This window comes from Manis javanica, chromosome 4, assembly GCF_040802235.1.
Source record: "Manis javanica isolate MJ-LG chromosome 4, MJ_LKY, whole genome shotgun sequence".
Lineage (NCBI taxonomy): Eukaryota > Metazoa > Chordata > Mammalia > Pholidota > Manidae > Manis > Manis javanica.
The window spans coordinates 138,162,417-138,187,920 of NC_133159.1; the positions used below are offsets into that span (position 1 = coordinate 138,162,417).

At 31.8% G+C, this 25,504-nt stretch overlaps 1 pseudogene; it reads right to left on the minus strand.

Annotated features, from left to right (window-relative positions):
• Positions 1-1,854: 1,854 nt before the first annotated feature.
• Positions 1,855-24,305, minus strand: LOC140848754 (serine/threonine-protein kinase TAO1-like; annotated as a pseudogene).
• Between the last annotated feature and the right edge of the window lie 1,199 nt (positions 24,306-25,504).

The window sequence follows — 25,504 nt, forward strand, 5'->3', positions numbered from 1 at the left end:
TAGAAACTCTTTCAGTCTCCAACAAGAGATACAATGGAATACATGCAGCCATGTTATTGAAGTGTCTTTTATAAATATGTTCATAACAGGTTTTTAAGTTACAAAACAGCACATACAGAGTGATTACATTTTGAAATTTTGTTATATTCATTGAAAGCGTCTGGAGTCTGCTCCGAAGTGTTCACTGTAGTTGTTTCTGGATGAATGAGGTAGGTTTTTTGTGTTGTGCTAGCCTTCATTATCTAAAGCAAAAATGTTTTTTTTTCACAATAAGTAAAAGTTATTTACAATACAAAAAAAAAAAACAAAGTGACCAAAAAGTAAATACCAAAAAGCTCAACCATGTGAAAAAGTTAATCAATTCTGAGTTATTTCCAAAGTGTAGTCTTTTCTCTAAAATTTTTGACATTAGTTTGAAATCCATTTCTACTACACATCTCATGGGGTATACACAGAGACGCTGCTCATTTCTCAATGATTCCAATGGTGAAAACAAACCCCAACCTTTTTTAAAATCCTATAAACATCACTTTTACTCATTTTTTATTGAAGCCTTTTATATTTCTTTTCTTCTCAGAATATAGTCTTTAGCCTAAACTTTTTCCACTAAGTAATTTAATATTAATTCCTATCTATTTCTGTGTAAAATTCAAAATTGTATATTTAATCATAATTAGAAGACTATTCTGAACAAATTTGGCAAGCTTTGGTATCTGGGCCCCAATATTATAGTCTTACCATACCAAAATTATTTAAGATAAGCAGAATAATAAATACAGACCCAAGGTATATAGAGGGTCTTTTCTCACATCCACAACCTAAAATAGTTGCTGTTATTCTAATGTTTAATGACATTAGAATGTTATTAATTTCACTTACTGAAGTATTTCGTATACCTAAAATAGCCCCAATTTTCTAGTGACTACTGTTAGAACTAAAAGGCAATATCAAAAACACCAAAACTGTATGTAAGAGAGTCTTTTATTTTATAGTTCATTAATCATGTAGTGCTTTTAAAAAGAAAAGTAACTACTACTCCTGTTTTCAGAATGCAGGGATCTTTCTCAGTAGAAAGCAATAAAAAAGAATCAAAGCTTTGGCATTGTGACATGAGCAAAGAAGAAAACAGAAAATACTTAGACTAAAAAAGATAGCTCCACAAATAATAAGCTTTATATTTTCCTTGTGAGAAAGTTCTATAACATTTCTCCAGCAAATTTGGGAACATGGCAAAATGGAAAGAACTTGGTCTCAGGACTCATATATGAATCCGAACACATATGCTTCTACAGTAATAAGTTAGTTAACCACACTGAGCCTTACTTTACTCACCTATAAAATGAGTGTTTTAGAACCATGTAGAGGAATGAATCCCTGTACACAACTGAAAAGAATCAAGTGTTCTTAGTAACAGAATAATAATGCTTGGTAATTTTTTTCCCTCAGGATAAGTTTAGTTAAGTCACATGTTTATTTTATTTACTTATTTATTTTTAACGAAGCAAGAAATTTCCAATTTAATAAACACTTATCAAACATTATATATAAGTCACTGGGTGAAAGATTTATACAGTAACAAAGATAAGGAGAATGGTTGGTAATTCTAATGACTTCTGTGTGAGCTCCATCAACTTCCAAAGCCTGTAATTTCAAATACTTCCAAAAGCATGTCCCATGCCATCAGACAATCACCAAAAAAGTGCCCCGTAGCCCAGAATTTTGAGAGGGACTAGATTAAATAAAAGTTGAACAGGTTTCTTTAATAGAGTTCACAGAGCTTTACTATGCTAATGCGCACTACCAAGAGGATGGTTTAAAGAATGCAAAACCTTTTTCCCCATCTGGGTGGAACCTTAGAGAATCACTGTTAAGGCACAATCTGGAATCCACTGATATAAAAGATTCTTGGCAAGAAAAGTTGCATAAGGAAAGAAGTCAATAAAGAGACCCCAATACTTGAGCCATTTCTAAGTTATTACCTCTTCTTCCTGTGATTCCACTGCTGGTCCATTATGTGCCTCCTGGGAAAGCACCTTTGTCCTCTGAATTAGATCTATTAACACTGTTTCAGGGCGCTCCCGAAGAACAAACGTGTGCTGGTTAAGAGTAGAAGGCAAAAGTCAGGTTGAGACCTACATATTTTTTCATTCAGAACAAATGAATCCCTTCTTAGACCCTAGAGTTACTATCCTAAATAATGATAGATAATGCATGTGATATATAGCTACCTAGTTCTGTTAGACTTTTTACTTCTTATATTTATAAAATTTAATTTACATGAATACACTCTGTGCCTACATAACATCCCTCGTACTTTTTATGAAAACTTTGAACATGACACATTTGTTGGACAGCTGAAAATGCAGAGTTTAAATAATCAGAGTCTAAGTAAACATTAAGAATTAAATCCAATTACAGCCCTAAGTAAACCCTCACAAGTTCTAAGAACTGATTTCATAGAGGAGACACGTTCAGTTCTGAATTACATTAGATTTCAACAGGAATGTATTTAGTGACGGTGAATTACGTAACATACCACTTGGGTATTACGGGTTCCTTTATGTTGCTTAAATGACACTTCATAAAACACTAGCAGTTGATTAAAAGACATTATGTATTAGTGATTTTCACCATTAATACTTAGTAAAGCTTAACATTATCAAATACAGAAAAGTAAGAAGAACAATTCTACCATTAGATTATTATTGTTACTTTTGGTATTTTTTGGATATTTATTTCTTCTCAGAAATTTTCTGTGTATAGATTTTGTTTTGTAGTTAGCACGGATTGCAGAAATATGCCTTGTGCACTGGAGTTCATGAGATGATCTTGAATTCTTTTAAGACTTTTACCTCCTTTACTAGCTAAGTTTATTTCTTCTCTGAAGAGTTATAACTATATGTTATTCTCTCTTCATTGCTGTAAGTATTTTGCTATTTCAACTCATAAACATAATGCCTACAGACTACTTCATCAAATGTTCATGCCAAAATTAGATAACCGTTATTCTAATTCTGGATAATTATTCTCAATTTTGCATTCTGAGATAAATAGCTTCATACAATAAGTCACTTTTCTCCATTTTAGTTTTTTTCCTTATGAGAGACTGTAACAGAAATGTGATCAGGCCAAAGGGAAGGATGCACTTGATAGATACTTCCTATCACTTCCAATAAGGTCAATATACAAAATGGACCAGGTAAATGAATATATATGCAGGTTTGGGATCTGATCACCCAAGGCCAAGTATCCGCTCCTGGAGGGTTGGGTTATTACCAAAAGGGCTTCTTTTGCCTTCATTAGGCAAATGTAAGAAGCCAGTCACATTCTTCCTTTTCCTGAGCCTTAGCTTGGTATGTCCCACTATTTATGATATTCGGTCTTTTTTCATCCGAGAATAATATATCTTATAATTCTAAGTTATTTAACAGTTTTCTACAAATGGATCCTGCTTATTTTTCACTAACATAATTCACAGCTCTACTCAACCTTTTGTGCTACTGTGAATACCTATTTTTTGGGCTTTCGTTTGAGACTGTAAGTGTGCTTATGGCCTAGAATTCCCTAAGTGTTACTGAAGCTTTATACTGCTCTTCTACATACTGTAGTTGCAAATAACCCTACTGAATATGTACACCATCCTTTCAATATCCTTGCATCTTGAACTGTGTGTTGGTGAAAATAAACTGAACTTCTTTAAAATTCTAAAACATTCATGCAGAAATTCTTATTTTCTAGTGAATCCACAAAATTCCTTAGGGTCACAAAGAGATAGAGTCAACTGCTACTCACTAATGCCTTATCTAGATGTTTTAAAAATTATATTAAATTGAATAATACTATTATTGCTATTAATAAGATATCAACCTCAAAATGAAATAAATATATCTTGTAATTCTAAGTTATTTAACAGTTTTCTACAAATGCATTCTGCTTATTTTTCACTAACATAACTCATAGCTATACTAAACCTTTTGTTGCTATTGTGAATACCTATTTTTGAGAACAGAAAGCATATACTAATAATTTATTTAAATTAGGTAACCAAACCTACTGAAAAATGAATAGAATTCACATTACTTTTAAAATATTTTCATTGCTAAGTTAGAAAAAACATATTTCTCAAAAGGAAACAAAAATGTGATATCCATTTTTAGCAGTTCTTTTGAAATCTCCTTTCTCCCACGGTATTTACGTAAATGTATTACACATCATTTCTCTTACTTTCATAGTATTTTATATATGACAGATGGATATATCAAGTTTGGTACATAAAAAAATTAAATCCACAGTTAACTATTTTTTTCCAATTCTGAAATGCCATGATTCCACATGAATTAAAATTTATAGTTGTAACTCATGAATATATGCTTGCACATATAAAACTTAAGCCATTTAATACTACTGCATTGAATATTTAACTATATATTCTATTCATACATGGTAAAAGCAGTTAATTTTGAAAAACAAATGAAAAAACTTAGCAACTACCAAAGTTTCCAAGAAAGAACAGTATTATGAAATTAGTATTTTAGCAAAAACCGGTACCTTACTTAATACTGATTCGGAATCAAAAAAGAATAAAACACATTCCTTAAAACAATTTCTTAGGTGTACAAAATAGAGTATAACTGACCTTTAAAAGTTTCTGTGATGTAGGGCGATCTTGAGGGATTTTCTGGAGGCAAGAATCTACAAAGTGTCGAAAATCATAAGACCTATTGTAAAGAAAAGTATCAAGTGAACATATTGCTATTTCCTATAAAAACGTATCCACAAATAAAGGCATGTGCTTAGGGGTGGGAGGGAGAATAGAAATGATTTTTTTAAAAAGCAGACAAAATACACTATATATTTCATCATGTAAGTCTATAAAAAGTTATGCAAAGCAACTAATGAATCTTTACCATTTCCCAAAGATAAATTTGCACACATTGTTTTAAAATCCTGCTCTCACATATTTAAGTATCACAATTCATTCTATGTTGAGGTGAATTAGGGAAGTCAATCATTTTCCTTTTTGCATTCAAATCTAAGATAATATTCTTCTTAGTTTTTTTTCCTTTTCTCTAGCCACATCTCTTTCTTGCTTGACCCTTGGATCATCTTCCATATAGCATGTTTCAGAACATCACGCTATTTGTTTTGGAAGGAACATTTTTTACACCTAAGTATTTAGCACCCTTGAGCAAATGAATAAAAGTTCCAGAAAACAGTAAGATTTTTTAAAAATTAGAATTCTGTAACATACTATTATATAGTGTTAATGATGAGAGTTCAGTAAGGCAGTAGGTAAAAAATATTCCATCAATATTTGTCATCAATAGTCAAATAAGATTTTTAATTCATTTATACAAAAATGTTTGTCATCAATATTCAAATAAGATTTAATTCTTTTATACAAGAATTCTTTTTTGAATCCCCAAAGTATCAACCAGTGTAAAGACAGCCTGTGTTTAGTGTATCTATTATTTAGAAGTACCATAATAAACTCTTTGCGAAGATTTCTTCAAAACATCTCTACAGTAGGAGCAAAGAACCTGTGAACTTGCCTTAATTATGTAATGCTAAAAAATAAATTTTTGCTAATTTATGCATCTTACTTGTGAATTTTAAAGTATTTGTTAAGTACGGTAGGTAGTCCCCTAGAACTTTTCAAATGCTAGATAACACCTGAAGAATTTCCCATTAAAATTTTCTATCACTGATAAAAATCCTTGTTTCCTAAAATCGTTCATCTGTTTTCAATAAACTTCTTTACATGAATAACAGTATTATCAAAGAAGCATTAGGAGATGCAACATCAAAGCACATTCTGAATAATAAATAATAACAATTAGAATGATCCAAAAATTATGAATTATCTGGCAACTCTGATAAATTATCTAATCATTTTTACCTATGTTTTATACCATATCAATTATAAACCATTCCCCAATTAAATATCTCTACAGGTTGTGGCAATCTGTATATTGCAGTTATAAAATATGAATGTTTAAATAATGCTATTTATTACATAATTAGGGTTGTCTGTGTTGCTAAGGTACAAAAAATATATTAATTTTTATACAAAAGCCATACTTTTTGCTCTCATGTAGCATCATATATCTTTTTTTTTCTAAACTGAGTTACTTATATGCTATGAAAAGTAGAGATAATAAAGGATAAACAAGATGTATGGATAAAATAAAGCTATTTTAATATTTCTTCAGGTTATATACACTTCACCTGATTGAAATGAGATCATTTTGATAACATTATGAAAAAATATTTAAATTTTACCATGTTGAACAATACAGCTCTTAGCCATACTCACCATTCAGTAGACTGTAGTGTAGGGGATTCATTTCCGACTATGTGACAGAAGACACTTACTGAACTATTACTCCATAAAGGAGGCTTCATTTCCGCTATAAAAGAAAGAAAACTTCCTGTTAAAATATGTGCCTGTTATACGGGAGAATGGAAGTACTATTAGTTTTTTTTTTTAAATAAACTCAAACTTAGCAAAAAAGTTGAAAGTAGTGTCCAATAGAGAGGAAATTGCAGCCCTGATGCACATTATCTCTAAATAGTGTATTTTTCCAATAAGCAAGAACATTCCAAGAGAACCTAGTACATTCATTAAATCAGACCATTGATATGAATACATGACTATTATCTAATCCTCAAACTCCATTGTAGTTTCAATCAAATGTCCCAATAATGTCTTTGTAGCAAAAATGAGCTTCGACCATCTGCATCCTTCAAGGAAATTGTCCATTTTTTCTAAGTTTTAAACTTACATAAAAATTGTTCATAAAATTTCCGTATAATCCTACTCTCAACATGTACTTTTATAATCAGAGAAAAGGCACATTTTATTTTTATAAACACAACTGTGCAATCATGCACATAGGCTGAAAAGCAACAAAATTGGGATCTTTTTCATCAAATTATGAACAAACATATAAAGCCATCTATGAGAAAATTCAAGTTATTTCAACCTCTAAATTCATAAATAAATATAAATACATAATTCACAAATAAATATGAAAGTCATATTTATGTAGGACTGTATTTATCAAAATGAAAGATACAATTGGTTTAAGTTTTGCTCTCTTACCTACTCTGTAAGAAAAGTTTGCTTTAATTCATTATCCTTAGTTATTTTAAAGTAGAAAAGCATATAACACATATATCTCAAGAGAGCAAATCTAATTTACATAAAAAAAATCACTCATCTACAGCTGTTTTGCCTAAAAGGGCAGCTATATGTTACTATTTAAATGCAAACTTACTTTTTTATACAATTTTTAAAATTAAGGTATTATTGATATACACCCTTATGAAGGTTTCACATGAAAAACAATGTGGTTACTATACCCATATTATCGAGTTCCCCCCATGCCCTATAAATGCAAACTTATTTAAATGAAATAAAATTTAAAATTCAGTTCCTCGGTTGCACTAGACAAATTTCAAGTGTTCGAAAGACATGCAAATACAGAATATCTCTGTCACAACAGAACATTTCATTGGCCCATGCTATTCTATATCTTTCCCCTGGGACCAGTGTCAGGTTCTGGTTCATGACATTTCAGAATTCAAAACATCTGTAAGTAAAACTTTAAAAAGTGATCATGAAAGAGTTTCTAAAAGTTGAAGATGCCACATGTATGCCTAAAACTTTAAGAATTTCTTCGAAATGTCTCACTCCTTAAAAACGATCTAAAGGCAGTCACATCCGAAGTTGCTTTATTCTAAGTGTAATAACTCTCATTGTGAAGGAAGTCTATTTTATGAACTATAATAAGAAACTAGAAAACATGGAAAAATAAGAATCCATCCCACAGGAACTCCCGAGTTTATAGATTTCTTTCTGAGCAGTGTAACTGGCCAAGGAATACTTTCTAATCAAATGAATATCAAAATATATCAATGATATCTAAAAGGATCATTAATGTAATTTCACTATCCAAAGGGGCACATATATGCATCAACCACATACCCCATAAAAATACCCCATAGCCAGAGTATATTAACCAGCTTCTGTACATTTACACCCAAGCTTCTTAAGAAATTAATTAGGATGTACTGCTAGGAAGAAGAATCAGGAGTAAAAGAACAAGAGTTTAAGATACCTAAAGATATTTACAAATGGAAGTAACACTTTGAAAACCTCAAATTGAGACCAAAATATCAGAAGAGGATGACATGGTAATCTCCAAATCTCTCTTTGCTGATGTCAAGCTTTAAAATATATATGATGATACAGAGCTTGAAGGGAATGATTAATGTAGGAATCCTAAAAAAAGTAAAAAAATCTAAAGGTTATATTATTTTGGAAAAATATTAGATTGCAAGGAAGAAACAGCCTGGTTATAGTGGAAATTATAGTATTTATTGTGTAGTGATAAGCAAGCTTTTACTTTTATTTTACCTCAATTTCCCTATCTGCTTTACTGACAAACCCAGGTTGATGACTTATCCAAATGACACATGGATTTTACTTTTAACATGTTATTTTCAATCTTTGGTCACTCCTAGAATGGTTCAATTAAATATTCCCAGTATTTCCTACTATTAAGTAAAGCTTAGAGAAAAAAATGGGAAGGTACCGTGGACTGGTGCAGGGAATCAAGAGCAAGAAGATGGCCATGAGCTTCAATTACAGTGACAGTTCAGTTACCCACCGTGGTTCCCTTACAAGGGGCAGTTTTGATGGTCCACTGCCTTAAGCATAGTTCCACTTAAGGCAACAGAATAAAATATGTGCATAAAATTAAACTGTACAATAAGGTATGTAGCTGATAATCTAATCCTCATCCCTAACACAAAGTATTAAGTATCTTAAGTAGTGGTATGTAATTCATGAATACTTTAGAGACCCTTCATACATGGTAAATCTATAACCATAGACATATTCTAGGTGTTTAACAAATACTCATTAAATGTTAGACACAGATACCTCAAAATTAATACCACATTATAAACTATTTTAGACCTAATTTAATACAGCAAATCTAATACACCTAAGCTAATATATATATAAATTGCCAAATAACCAAAGTGACTTTAATAGATTTATTGCTCCCCTTAACATTGACATAAAAATAAAAATCTGTAATTTTGTACAGAAATTGAGGTGAAACATTGATCAAAACTTACTACACAGTAATCAAAAGCAATGCTTACCTAGTTCAATACATGTTATTCCAAGAGACCATATATCTACTTCAGTACCATATTGTTGTTCTTCATCCTTGGCTAAAATTACTTCTGGGGCCATCCTAAAACATAAAATGTCACTTAAAGCTAAAAAAGAAAAGAAAAGTATACTATTCTTTAAAAACGTAATGACCGTCTACATAGAGAATACCTGTGTGAATTCCAGATGATATAACTGGACATAAGAATTCTTATAAAGGGAAATAAATGCATTACAGGTTGTGAGGTAAATATTTACCATTGCATATACAGCGTTAGACTTATTCTCAACATTGGTCATGATCATGTAACAGCGTCCTGGAGGAAAGATTCCCCAGAGCAGGATTGTATTCTACATCAATTCAAGTTTGCAGATTCTAATATTATATATCCTTTATGCCAGTGATTCTTAAACATTTTCATTTTAGTATCTTATTACAAAAGTCTAAGTTTTGCTTGAAAGAGGGCATTTTATCACTGGCACTTGTTTCCTTGAAGTAAACAAGCTCACTACATTTAGCTGAGAAAATATCTGCCACAATAAGCAACAACGAATAAGCAGTTTGTCAGTCTTTTTTGCAAATAGGAGTAGTGTTCTGTGATAAAAGTGGCTAGGACAGCCACTCATAACTAAATAAATCATACACTTATTAACTTTATAGGCATCTTGGTTATAAAATGAAATGCTAATTCACATCTTCAGCTAGACTCTAATGTTCTCACTGGTAAGCTTCACCTTATACTTCCTTTGTACTTGTTGTTGAGCACAGACAGACATTTAGAACAGTTTCTGACTGCTTAGTAAGATTGTCACCAGGCGTATGTGTGTTCCTCTGTGTAAAAACATGTAAACATGTACACAGTGCTGTGTTCCTAATATACTATATACAAATTGATACATATGTAACTTCCAATTGCCAATAATAGAGGGCTTCTAATGTTTTAAGATGTTGAAGTAAGCTTGGGGAGTCAGTAAGTTCAACAAAGTTAAAAAAGTAGTTTTGTTTTTAATGCACAATTTTCTAGCTCCTTTCTAGTATAAAATATTGATCACTGATTTGCAAAGGGGGACCATTAAGAAGAATTATTTCTCCAAAGAACCATTTTTTTATACAGGGGAAGAGGATTCTATCTAAACTTGGGTTCAACATAAGAAAATTTTGGTCATACAGAACAGTAGCCTTCAAACTTTTTATTTTCTTACTTCCAATGAATTTATTTTAAAAATGTATCTGCTTGTACATTTTTGAGTAGGTATGGAAATTTTATAAACTTAGTTGCAAAAGATATAATGCACACATATGTATATACATTATTTTGTATATGCGCTTTACAGATATTTACAACTTGGAGCTGAGGACATAGCTCATTCAATTCATTAAAAACACTGCTGTGTAATAACCTAATTAGCAAACCCAGTCTGCATGGTCATACCAACCATTCAAATCAGAATAATTTTCTATCAGGAAATGCCAAACTTCATCTTTCAATGTAAATAACATGTTAATGTGTCCTCATGGCAATTGTCCCAGTTATAAATGAGGTAATTTATGATCCACTAGAAAAGAAGATGGGAGGGAAGATAATTGGGGAAAAGAAAGAGCAAGGAGTAAAAGGACGTGAAGAGAGATGACTGTGAAGGCAGAAGGCCCTTGCCAAAACTTTGTATCCTAACTCTTCAATATTTCTGATGCTATATATTATAGATGTTACATATTCTCAAGTTGTCCCTCTGGTGATGGTTTGAGGCTTTTAATCCTCAGAACAATGCATCAATCTACTATTCAGGACGGGTGAGAAGCCTTTCTTTAACAAGAGGAAGTTGGGAGATTTGAAAGGTAAGTGGAAAAGAAGATGCAGTAGACCTAAGACACCTCTCAACATATACAGACAGAAAACACCTATGGAAGGTGAAGACGTGGAAAATTATTCCCTCCAGACTTGCTGGCATTAATATGGAATTATTTATGAATAAAATTAGATGATGTCTAGAACTCGCTTCAAATAACTGGAGGTGGAGGGAGGGCAAGAGGAGCAAGTACACAGGGCAGCCGGGCCCCGGGGTAGTGCTGTTAGGCTCAGCTGACCGCCGTGTGAGCCTTCCTTATATTTTTGTCTATTTCCCTGTATACTTGAAATTCTCCATAATAAAAAAATTTTTAAAAATTCATAACTAGCTACCAGTCTTCAGATACTCTTATTCAGAGATACTGACACACAGTAAGTATAAATCTAAAGAAAATTTTCACTTAGCACTTCTATCCTCTCCCTTCTTAAATATTTAAATGTTTTCACTCCTACACCCAATACATGATGTAAATGATAAGAGGAAAGAAACATTGGGGGGACAAATGCAACAATAGGAGATACAAGGGCAGCACTCCAAATCTATATCTGAAACTAACTATAGTGCTTAGAGTAACGTCTAAAGCAGCACTGTATTTCCAAGAAAAAAGATAAAGCATCTGAAAAAAGTACAACCACACACTGCCTATTTCAATTATGAGGATCAATACCAGACAGGACTATTCTTACCAATACGGCGTTCCCACAAAAGAACTGGCAGGAGAGACCATGGAAGCCAATCCAAAGTCAGCAAGTTTCACCTGGCCTTGTTCTGTCAGAAGGATATTTGCTGCTTTGATATCTCTGGGTTTAAAGAACACAGAAAATTATTTGTCTTTCCTTCATAAGATTATACTGAAAATGATAAAAATCATATAAAATTTTATAAAACACAGGAGAAATCAGAATAATTAAGGCCTTCGATAATCTCTCAGTTGAGATAATGAGAATTAAGATCCAAATTAAGAAGTAAGATACACAGAATTCCTGTAAGTATATAGTAACAATTTTCTAAAAGAGAAGATAAAATAGCAGTAGAAACAGAAGAAAAAATTAGGTAATTAATAGCACATACTCTATATTTGAGTTCCTGTTCACTGGTACAAATAATGGTTTAAAAAATTCAGCTGAACATTCTTACATAACTGTAAGATTTCTGAGTATACCCTTAACATTAAAATGGGAAAAAAGAACTTCATGCCCCAAATTTGTTTTTTTTAATTACTCATATTATTCGAAACTTTAGCATAGTTCTCCTACCTAAATATGAAATGAAAACTGAAACACATGGATAAGGTAATATCAATGATCCCAAATTTACTTTTAAGCTCTTTTCTAAATCAACAATGTACAAGTGAACTAAGAAAATTATAATGGGATTGTATGCCCAATGGGTACCATACATTCAAAAAGAAATAAATTTCTAAGCATTTGTCAATTCATACTACATAGTATTATAATGGATATAATAGTAAGGCAATCTATTTTCTTCCATTTGATTTTGTTAACAAATGGATAGGTTCTTTGAAGTTGAGAAGACCTTAGGTTTTACTTCCAACTCTTCCATTCTCTTATTTACTATGCATGTGGATTTCTCTTGGACCTTAGTATTTTCATCTAAAAAATTGATAACCCATTAATTTGCAATGACGCTACTACATAAGTTTACTATGTATTGTCTGGTTCACATAGATAATTTAAAAAATGCTAGCTTCCTTCTAAAAACAGGGAAAAACCAATACCAATGCTAAAAATGTAGTTTATGATGGTTTAATCTTTAAGTTACTATTCAGTATCAAGGATTATCAAGGATTATCTCAAAAGCATAGAGTCTTAAGTCGCTTTTACTTGTCTCTGTCATGGAATCAAATCTGCATTATGAGTCATCAGGAGGACAAAAGATCTAGGTTAGTTCTAGTCTAATCTATCTTGCTTGTAAGCTTTGGGAAGTTAGTCACAAATTGGGCCATCAGTTTCTTCATCTGTAAAATGAAAAAAGTAACAATACATCATCCCAATCGTCTTTTCCACTTCACAAATTAAATTATTCTATAATTTAATTTCTATCACAAATCTATAAAGTGCACATACTTCAGACAGCCTGGCAACATTTGTAGAAAAAGATAAAAATTATCCTCAACAAAGAGATCAAATAAATTAGTATATTCTTTTTAAGACATGGATAATCTAAAAAAAATATGAGTTTGTAAAACTCCAGAATACTTTTATTTATCTAAAACAAATAAAGTTTTCAGGATTAACAAATTCTAGGTCTGATAAATTCAATAAGCCATTTGCTTCTTGATATATAATAATTTTTAAAGTACTTACCTATGGATCATCGCATGAGAATGTAAGTAAGCTAATCCCTGGAGAGCACCATGTGTAATTGCTGCTATTTCCATTTCTTGTAATGGCTTTATGTGAACTTAAAATAAGAATTCATTTGAAAATGATTATTCTATAGAACATTTCCATTTAAAAATATATATACACATATCTAATATATGGGGAAATTTTTAAAAACTAACATTTAGCAAAAGAACTTTTTGCTTTCCAAGATAATAAAACAGGGCAATTTAACTTTATAACAAGTGTGCAGTTGTGCCTATTTGTTATAGTTCACAGGCAATTTTCCTCAAAGTTAACAAACAACATTTAACAATGATTTCATGATTATAAAAACAATGAAAGAGAAGCTTTCCCTTTTTATATTGCTACATATCTTCATTCTGAACAGAAAGAACAAATCAAGTTTAATGATAAAGAATGCAGAAAAATGCCTGTTAAATCATAATGAAAGAAAACTCATCTGTATGCTAAAACATAATATTTAATGAGGACAGTGCACACCACGCTGACTCTAGAGAAGACAAAGGTTTTCACTCTTCCTGAAGAGTTTTAACATTATTTAAAAAATCTCTTTCTGTATGAATTCTCATTTTATTATACTAATACATTTCTTTTCTTAATAAATAAAGGAAACTTACCTTTCAGAAAATCTGAAGCAGATCCTATACAATATTTCATTACAAGCTACATGGGGAAAAAATGATAAAAAGATTAAAATACACTATTAAAACTAAAAGACTCTATATGAGATAAAACAAATTCACCAAGGAGATTGAGAAGATACTTTGAAGTGAAACAAACTCTAGTTATCAATTACCTTTAATTACACATTTTGTGAACTTGTTAAATACATACTTGAAGTTAAGCCAATGCTACATTAATCTTTTATAAAGCCAACATAGAACTGCGTGTAGATGTGTGTTTCATATAATTACCAACTAAAGCTATAAAGGAATATACATATTCTATTAATATTAACCTATAGTGGCAATACTGGTATTGTTAGGGAGCAGAAAATTATCCTCTGGTACTATATATACAAAGTTTAGGTTACAGTTTAAATCTTTCCTATAAAGCCAACACAGAGCACGTCTTATGTGCCAGGTATTTTATATATATTAACTAATTTAATCCTCCTAGCCACACTTGGAGGTAGACCCTATTACCATCCTTGTTTTACAGATGGAGAACCTGAAAGACAGAGAGGCAGTCTACCCTGTCAGCCACTGTTTTTTCTTTAACCACAGCCTCAAATTTAGGAGAACCATCACCACTAAATTAAACCAAACATTACAAATCTAAACCTAAGTTCAGTATATTAAAATGATAATCAGCTATAGCTTATTAAAAATAAAAGGTTATTCCTGTTGAAAGAAAATTTAGCCTTCCTCTTAAAAGACATAATTACTATGCCTATACTGTTGTAGGATTACTACCTTATCTTAGTTTTAACAATGGGGCAAAATTAATTTCCATTTTCTGCAATAAAATGTCTCAATTTTCTACCTTTAGTGTCATTCAGCCAAGGAATCACAATCAGTTCAGATTTCTTCAGGATTCATTACCAATATTCCACACAAGATCCTTGTGTGGTTAAATAGTTTACAATACATTTATGTCAAAAATATATGCTGATTTTCATCCTTGAGTGATAGGATTGTTCTCAACAAATGTTTGATAAAGCATTTGAAGAATGATACCGCTAACATACATCAGAACATTTTCCCATGCACGTAATGATCAGGTGACTCTCTGAAGTAAACTGGCAAAAGTTCTATTATCTCTTACTGTCCAAGAGTTCCAGGAAAAGCTGCTCCTCCATTCTCTGTATGAAGTAACATTTCAAGGTGTTTGTGCATGGCTTTACACAACTATTTTGAGACATTTTTGAATTAATTATAAACTAAACCTACTAAATTACAGCAAGGGGAGAGCAGATACCTACCCATGCTGTGTGCTCACGTAAATAGCAGCCTTTGTATTCTATAATGTTGGGATGTTTTACTATTTGTAGAAACCTGACTTCCTTAATAATGTCCTGCCATTTCTGTGGGAGAAAAAAAGAATAAAGGAAATAATTAGGAACAGTTGCTTTTCCTTAGAAAGCTATACATGTAAAAAAGTAATTATTAGATTAAAATGTTAATAAGAACATACAACTTTGTTTCATTTGTAATATTTAAATGTCAAACTAATACATTTTAAATAATTTATGTCCATATAGTTTACAACTCAATTGCATAAAGTCCATTCCAGGTAGGACATATTTTTATTTTCATAAAATTTATTATCAATGAGTCTTATTAAAATTTTACAACCACACACCAAGCCTGTCAAAAACTATGTATTATATTTAGTGGTTTTTCTTCAAAAGTTCAACCTCTCCCTTCTTTTGTGCAGCTTTATTGTTGCATAATTTACATACCTTAAAGTTCAGCTGTTATGTTTTTGGCTTATATTGTCTACCAAATGTTAAGCTTTTTCTGCTGCTTAAACTCAAATCAAGTAATTACCTAAATTCCTTGCACATATTCTAAAATGCTAGTGAACACTCAGGTTATAACAGAGGGAAGTTCACAGAAAAACCAGGCAGCATGAAAACATTTTCCTACAGGATTTTACGAAGAGCCTTCCCATTGATGCCTACTAGTAAATGACAGATGAACCTTCAGCAATTAAAGCTACTCTATGACAACTTCAGAAACTTAGGCCATATCCTAACTATAGTTACTTCTAAGAAGCAATCAGGGAACTCTGAAAATACAGGTACTTGGGCCCATACCCGGAGACTCTAGAAGCTTAGTAGATGTGGGATGGGAACTTAGAATCTGTATTTTGTTCTTGTTTCAGCTTTTCCAAGCTTTACCGCTCACTTGTATCCTATTTCTAAAGGTAGGGGAACTAGAATACAGAACTTGAAGAAATGTTTTGTACTAGAATTTAAGATCCTATATCTCCTATGTTATTTCATAAGCCCTCAACAAAGTAGAGCAGAAGATATTCACAGTGTAAAATGTGTAAGCTGGGAGATGCTAAGTTTAGAAAGTGTTTTATGGGCTTTACATTTCAAATTTGAATGCTCTGGGAGGCAAACTCTCAAAACAAAACAAAACAAAGCTAAAACTTGTATTCTTCAATGTAAAAAACACTTCCAGGAAGGATACAATATTGGATGAGAGAAGATGCTGCCCTAGGTGAAACTTTTTGTTCTACACATGACTAATTAAACAGACTCCAACACAAGCTGCCTAGGAAAGCTAGTTTTAAAGTTGTACTATAGAATGGCAAATAAAATTACAGTAAACTTGTAAAAAATGGAGTTTTTTGAGGGGTTTTAGAAATTATTAAGAGTTTTTTTAGTTATCAACATAATGGAACAGTGATCAATCACAACAGTGTTATCATACCCATAAGTGTGATTATCACAAAAAACAAGATTTACCATAAAATAGGGATTCCAAAAATATACAAAACCAAAACCTTTAAAAATTAAAGACTGATCCAGCAATTCTATCTCTGGGCCTATACCCTGAGGTATTAAAAGCAGGGACTCAAAGAAATATTTGTGCACCTATGCTCATAGAAGCATTATTCACAATAACCAAGGGGTAGAAGAAGCTAAGTGTCCATTTACAGATGATGGATGGACAAAATGTGGTGTTTTTACACAGACACACACACACACAGAGTCACCAACATACACAACAACATGGATGAACTTTGAGTGCACTATATTAAGTGAAACAAGCCAGTCACAAAAGGACAAATAGTGCATGATTTCAATTACATTAGATACCTAAAGGAGTCAAATTCAGAGAGACAGAAAGGAGAAAGGTGATTTCCAGGGGCTGCAGGGAGGAGGCAATGAGGAGTTATTGTTTGATGGGTGTAGAATATCACTTTTGCAAAATGAAAGAGTTCTGCAAATGGATGGTGGTGTTGGTTGCACAGCAATGTGAATGTCCTTAACGCCACTGAACTTACACTTAAAGTGATTAAGATGGTAAATTTGTTTAGTGTACTTTGCCACAATTAAAAATAATTAAATTTTTGAAGAATTAAAGAAACAGATAACACTTAGGAAGTAGACATTTTATAAACTTATGCAATTAAGAACTAATCAGAATACTGAAGAACAAAAGTACATGCAATACAGTATCAATAATTTTATTTTTCAGATGATTACCCACTGCCTTATTTTCAGACTAGATATATGCTGCTTGATGATTATTTGAAACAGCCATTAGATAATTTCTCTACCATTAAAAATTTATATCCAGTATACTTACTGTCAAATGTACCTTATTCTAGTTTACTTTCTTAGACATGATAATCCCTCTATTATAGAATAAAGTGCTAAACAACAATTTAAAAAATTAAACTCGTGTCAGCAGCACATATCTAAAACAATTTAAAGTAAGGGACACAGTTGGGAGGTTTCTGGTATATGTCAGGAATGTTGTTTACAGCTCTAGGTACAATTTAAATGGGCACATTGAGTCTGTGGAAGAAAATTCACTGAGATATACACTTAATATTTGTATATTTTTCAATATTTTTTGAAAAAATTCCCACCTATCCCCAATTTAAAATGGTATGGCTTTCTTTAACATGCCAATACAAACATACATATTTCACCTACTTCATAGACCGCATTCCAGTATAAGATAATTTCTTGATAGCCACCACTTCATTGGTGCGCACATCTCGTGCCTAAAAAAGACATAAGAGCATTGTAAAAATCATCAGATTAAATCTGGGAAATCATTTCTCTGAGAATAAAAGCATTTATAAACTACCATGTTAAAAAAAGATATCAAAATTAAAATAATAACTAAATAGATAGCAAAAAACATCAAATTATCAAGGAGCTGGTACTTTAGAAATAAAAATATGAATGTTTATCTTTGAATGAGCTAGCTGAGAGGAAAATATAGAAATTTGAATAGAACTGTAAACAAACAAAAAAATGCCTGGTACATACAAGTCTATGCTAGGCCTGTAAACTTCAAAATTTCAATGAAATGGACAATTCTCTAGGAAAGAAGTACTAAAATTGCTCTAGAGAAGAAAATTTGAGTAAAACAGTGGTGGCAGACTGAAAAGAATACTAATCATCTTTAAAATAGTTGTGAGTGGGAAAGTTTCACCAGGGAACTTCCCAGGATAAAAGGGGAGGAAAATGGAAAGCTCTCCCATTGATTTTATGGAGGCAGTCTAAGCCAGCAACTAAACCTCACCAGCAGCACAAAATAGAAACTTAGGGACCAATTTGACTTATAAATTTAGACAAGAGAACTCAAAATAAAAATTTTAAATAAAATATTACAGAGCATTAAAACAATATTTCATTTGGATAAAATACATTACCACAGAAATGCAAAATTTTGATAAAGGAAAACATTTCAGAATTTGCCATATTTTTTTACAAATCAAAGGGGAAAATATATACTTATATATATATATAAATGTTCAATAAATGCTGAAAATGCAGAAAAGGCCCAACTCCAAATGTATTCACTGCAGTGAAGACCAAACTCTTAGAAAACCCACACGGGAAAGGTAATTCCTCAACATGATAAATCATGTCTATTGTAAGCAACTATTAACTAGAATTAAGACAAGACAGCTAAAATGCTACCACAATTACTATTTACCACTGTTCTGGAAATTTTGATAGAAAAATAAAAACATAACAGAAACATGAAAGTTAACTCTTTAGAAATGAAGAGCCAAATTCTCATTACGTGTTTAAAAAAAAGATTATATATAAAAAAGGCACAAGAGGATAGCTGCAAAATATTTCAAATGAGTTCACTAAAAAGGGTTAATCATCTCTAGTCATCTGTGGAAGAATTCATCTTCAATTCAGTCTTTAATGAATTACCAAAGATAAAATGTTTTAAATTTAAAATTAGATTATGGTGATAGCTATAAAATTCTAACTTACTGAAAATTGGTGAACTTAGAATATGGAATTTAAATCTCAAAAAAACTGTTACAAAATTAGACAAGTACATATGTCAATTACACCTAAATAGAGTTCCTTAAAATATATATATATATATACTTTTAAGTGGGTCCTGGGCACAACTAATGACATTCCAATTTCAATTACTGGCAGACTGGTTAATGAAAACGTGCACCACTTACCATAATGGGTGAAGTGGTTCTATTCGCATAAGATCTTGAATATGAATTTACTTTTCCAAAATGTTCTATACTCATCTATTTGTGAACCCCTTGATTTTAGTCAATAGGTCTAACCAGCTATATTCTTTTCTAACAGTTTTAATGAGATACAATTTACATACCACACATTTCACCCATTTGAATGTGTGTAATTCAATAGCTTTTAGTACACTGACAGATACATGGCAATACTGATTGATATGACAGATAAATGCAATTTACTGATAACAACAATTTTAGAACGTTCATTACCTCAAAAAGAAACTCCAAATTGTTTCATTTAAAAATGATTAAAATGGTAAATTTTGTATTATGTGTATCTTACCTCAAATTTTTTCCCAATTAAAAAAAAAAGAAACAAAACCCCACACCCTTTAGCTATCACTCTCCTATCCCTTTTCCTCACCCCTTCAGCCCTAAGGAACAACTAATCTACTTTCTGTGTCTCTGGAGATTTGCCCATTCTGTACACTTTGGAACCATATAATATACAGTCTTTTGTGACTGGCTTCTTTCACTTAGTATAATTTTTCCAGACTTGTGACAAGTGAATGTTGAGCATCTTTTCATATGCTTTTTGGCCATTTGTACATCTTTGGAGAAATGTCAATTCAGATCCTTTGCACATTTAAAAATTGGGTTGCCTTTTTATTATTGAGTTGTAAGAGTTCCTTATACATTCTAGACACAAGTCCCTTAGCAGACATATGATTTCAAATAATTTCTCCTATTCTGTTGGTTGTCTTTGCACTGTTTTGGAGCATAGAAGTTTTACATTTTATCAAATCCAATATGTATGTTTTTCTTTTGTTCATGCTTTTATTGTCATTTCTAAGAATCCTTTGACAAAACCAAGGTCATGCAGTTTCACCCTAAGAGTTTTATAGTTTTAGCTGTTATTTTTAGGTCTTTGATACATTTTAATGTTCACATATGATAAGAGGTAAGGGTCCAATTTCATTGTTTTGCTAAAGAGCTACCTTTCTAATTAGCACAAGATAAAGCTCAAAAGTGGGTATACTAAATGCAGTGTAGTATCCTGGAGTAGATTCCAGAGCAGAAAAGAGCACAAAGACTGGGAAAATCTGAATAAATTATGTAGTTTAGTTAATAGTATCAGTGTATCAATGTTGATTTCTTAGTTTTGATAAAGGTGCTGTGGTTATGAAACTTGTAAACTTTAAAGGATTTGGGTGAGGATTATAGGGTAAAACTCTATTATTATTGCAAAATCTGCAAATCTAGTATTAATTTAAAACACTAACTTAAAGTCATGGTAATTTATTAAAATCCAAACTCATTAGTAATGATGATTACATCAAAATTAAATCAGATTAAGATGAGATTACTTTTGACTATCACACACACAAAAAAAAAAACCCACAGAAAAATATTTAATGTCCACAGTCATGTTTCTCTCTCCCTTCAGGATTACAAATTGTGTTTACTCATCATGTTTTATTCATCTTCTCTAATCTGGAACAATTTGCTCAACCCTTCCTTGTCTTTTATGACACTGGCAGTTGTTGAGACTACATAGCAGTACTTACCTTACTAAATTTGTGTTTGTCTGAAGCTTCTTCAAGATTAGATTCTGGTTACACATCTCCTGCTGAAATACTACATGAGTTATATTGTGTCCTTTTCAGGGTATCATATCTGGATGCATACAATGTCTGTTCATCACTGGTTACTAATTTTCATCACCCACTCAAGGCATTTGACTGTTTCTTTCCAATGCATATAGATATAACCCCTGTTTCCTACTTTGTATCTAACAAGCAATCCCTGGAGAGATACTTTTAAACTATATAAATATCCTGCACATCAAACTTTCCCCCTAGATTTAGCAACCACTGAAGATTCTACCCAAAACAATCTTTGCAATGATTGCTGCAATCTTCAAAATGCTGGTTTTTCCCAACTCTACCATTCCCTTCACATGTATCAGTCAGCATTCTATTATAAAGAAAAGCCCTCCCTTTCCAACTATCTATCCATCCCTCATCTATCATGGAAATTAGGAATTCCTATTTTATTCAATGGGTTATAATCAATAGATGTTTATGTTGATGCTCAAATTGTTCCAGATCTGGCCAGTGGGAGCACCTTCAAGCTGGTTCTAGCATCCTCTTGAAAGGGCCCTTTTTTTTAAAGCACTTCTTAACCTTCTGGTACAAGATATTTTAGAGCTTATCTTTAATGATCCCTGTCCCCACAATAGAATGAACCATTACTCCAAGAGCTCTTGATCCATGTAGTGAGGAACTCAAGATCTGAGTGCTAAGTGTGTTTGTTGCTACTGGGATATCAATGCAGTAGAATCTTACAGAAGAGAGAGCTAGGAAATATATATGTCATATAATTAGTTCATATTAATGCCACAAATTCCTATCCAATACCTATCTAGTCCCACATGGTTCTTCCTTACTTTTGCCAATTTCTTACTTCTATCATTCAGTTAGGATCTGACTCCAAATGGCATCAAAATTACTCACTGCTCAATCTTGAAACACAGTTTCAGAACTGTCACTCCCATACCAATATGAAACAAATTTACTGAGAAGAGTTCAAGATTTGTTTGCAGTTTCCTCTTCCCAAGGAGACAGAGGGTATAAAGTTAAAATACTGTGTATGAAAGTTACTCGTATTAGTTTTGGTTTATACTCCACTGTTGTTATAGCCCAAATACAGTTGGATTCATTGTTCCTGCTTGCCTTTTCATGACTCCCCCCATACATAATAACTTCATTTTAACTTTTAACTATATAGAATATTTATTATCAAAAGAGGTAAAACAAGTTATCATTCTGTCCTCTATGTACTTCTTTCTAGTCCCCACACTATCACCATTCTGTATCTTGAATAGTTGTTGTATGGCATATAACCTGTCTAATTTCATTGAACTATACATTTAATATATCTGTATTTACTGTATATAAATTATACTTAATAAAGTAAGTCAATTAAAAAATACTACTGACACTCATTGAAGGGCTACATGACAGAGATCTTTCAACAGGGTTCTCTTATTGGGCCCATTTCTAAGAGTCTGTATATTTTTTTCCTTTATTGTTCTATATTTCTCCACATTAGTATTAAGGAGAACAACAGGAGAAGTGTACATTCAGACAAAACTGTAACACAGAAAAAAGGTTGTTTATGAAATACCTGTTTCTGAGTGCCTCTTCCCTTATTCTGTGTCCAACTCAGAAATCAAAGAGACATAACCTACATCACACACACACATAAAGCATGTGTACACAAAAATATTCTGAAGGATGTTTATCTAAATTTTTTTTTGTAGATAATTAATTTTTTATTGAAGGGTAGTTGACACACAGTATTACATTAGTTTCAGGTGTACAACACAGTGATTCAACATTTATATACATGATAATTCTAGCTACCAGCTATCACCATACAAAGTTGTTACAATATTTTGACTATATTCCTTATGCTATACATTACATCCCGGTTACTTATTTATTTTACAATTGGAAGTCTGTACTTTTTTTTTTGAGAGAGAGGGCACCTCTCATATTTATTGATGAAATGGTTGTTAACAATAAAATTCTGTATAGGGGAGTCAATGCTCAATGCACAATCATTAATCCACCCCAAGCCTAATTTTCGTCAGTCTCCAATCTTCTGAAGCATAACGAACAAGTTCTTACATGGAGAACAAATTCTTACATAGTGAATAAGTTACATGGTGAACAGTACAAGGGCAGTCATCACAGAAACTTTCGGTTTTGATCATGCATCATGAACTATAAACAATCAGTTCAAAAATGAATATTCATTTGATTTTTATACTTGATTTATATGTGAATACCACATTTCTCTCTTTATTATTATTATTTTTAATGAAATGCTGAAGTGGTAGGTAGATGCAAGATAAAGGTAGAAAGCATAGTTTAGTGTTGTATGTTTATCTAAATGTTAACAGTATCACTCTTTGGGTAGGAAAATTACAGAGGGAATTTCTACTACCTTATTTTTACCTCTAATTTACAAATGGGAAATAAAAAGTTCAAATTGTTACAGATTTGGAACACATTTTCTCTAAGGAAGTAACATTTCAAATTGTTGTTTTATTCATAAGGTACCCATTAAAACTAAGAAACTAAGTTTGTAATGCTACCAAAATATTAAACATCTATACAAAACTTGTTGCTGAGAAAAAAAAGCAATCTTAATAGGAAGAAATAATGAATGAATAATAATGAAATGTGTGCATGGTACTTTACGTAAGTCAGTGTTTTGCAATATTTGATTCAAAAGCAATGTAAGTCATAAAACTGCTAAAGTGGTGTAAACAACATGGAAATTAAAGCAGAATATCTTTTCCATTTTTTCAATAATCTAAGAAGGTCAATAAATAAAATGATCTTTTCATATACACCTAATGCAAGTGACTATAAAATAGACTATTGCCTATATCTCTTTGTATTACTGATTTTTACTCTTCCAGGACTGGATATTAAGTAAACGCTGGTCACTGACATTAAGCCTTTAACACTTACAGAGTACACTGCTCCGAAGGTTCCATGGCCAACTTCTCTGAGATCTGTGAAGAGCTTCTCTGGATCTTCTTTGAAGAAGAGTTCTGCAGTTTCAGGGTCCTTCAGGCCCTCTGTTGGGATAGTCGACGGCATCCTGCTGGGCAATCAGCTGTCTGATTCTAATGGTATAGCGCTAGCCCAATCCTTGGTTCATCCATATGAATGAAGTCACTTTGGCATAAACTATTGTAGAGAAATAAGAGAAGATAAAAGGAAAAGCAAAAGTTGCTAAGAATAATTAGTATAACATCATTTTCTGACTACATATATAAAATTATCTTAGACCTGGAATTTCACTGAAAAGAAGTGTTGCCTACTAGTGCAGGAGTCTTAAACCCAGCTCACCATCACAGTCACCTACGCTGCTTTAAAAAAAAAAGATTCCCACTATACATACACTTCTAAAACTTAGATAAATCTTTACGTCCTGGAAGGCTTTCTGTATCAGTACTTAAAGATTTATCTTACTCTGATGCAATAAGCTCATCAGCAAAGGAGGTAAGTATAGTAGGAAGACCATTAAAAACATGCCCAACAACTCAAAATGTACCCATAATATGTTTCTAACAACAGGAAGATTCCCATCTATTAATGACCTTCAAATGCAAGAAAATAAGACAATAGATTTAATTTGTTAAATTAAATCAGTAAGATTTCTTTTCCTTTCAGATACCACATGGCAGTGTTTAATCAACTTTAACACAGACATTCCTAAGAAAAATGAAATGTGAGAAAATAATGAATTTAACATAGATAAGTGTTTCCTTCATAACCTGATTCACATTAAAATATGGCCTCATCAAATCTGCTTCCTTACATAAGTAGATACACTACAGAATTCCTGGTGGTACTGATAGCAGTTCCTTTATATCAGATTACCAAATTTTAAAAATGACTGCCATAAATGAGAAGCTTCAGAACCTGGTTCTAGAATGACACTGCTTAGATAGGAATCCTGGCAACAATTATTTACCAACTATGAATTTGGGTAGCCTCATTTTACAAATCTATAAAATGAAAGAAATAACATACCTCCTAGAGTAGCTGTGCGGGTTAAATGAGTTGATAAATGTTAAGTATAGACTAGTACTCAGGAACAATAAGCAGTACATTAAATGTTAGTTATCATGACCTCCTTAAATTTACCAATTAAAATTAATAACTCCAAAATTGATTTCATTAAACTCATAAGGGAAAATAAAGCTCTAGCCAGTTCTTTCCATGCCCAAAGCATATTTTTTAAATTTTTAAATGTTTAAAAATTTTTTTAATTTCAAAAATTTTTTAAACTAAAGAAAAAATGTTAAGCCTGTCTCATTTTTAGTGAAGTCAACTGAACCGATTATAATGCTTGATAT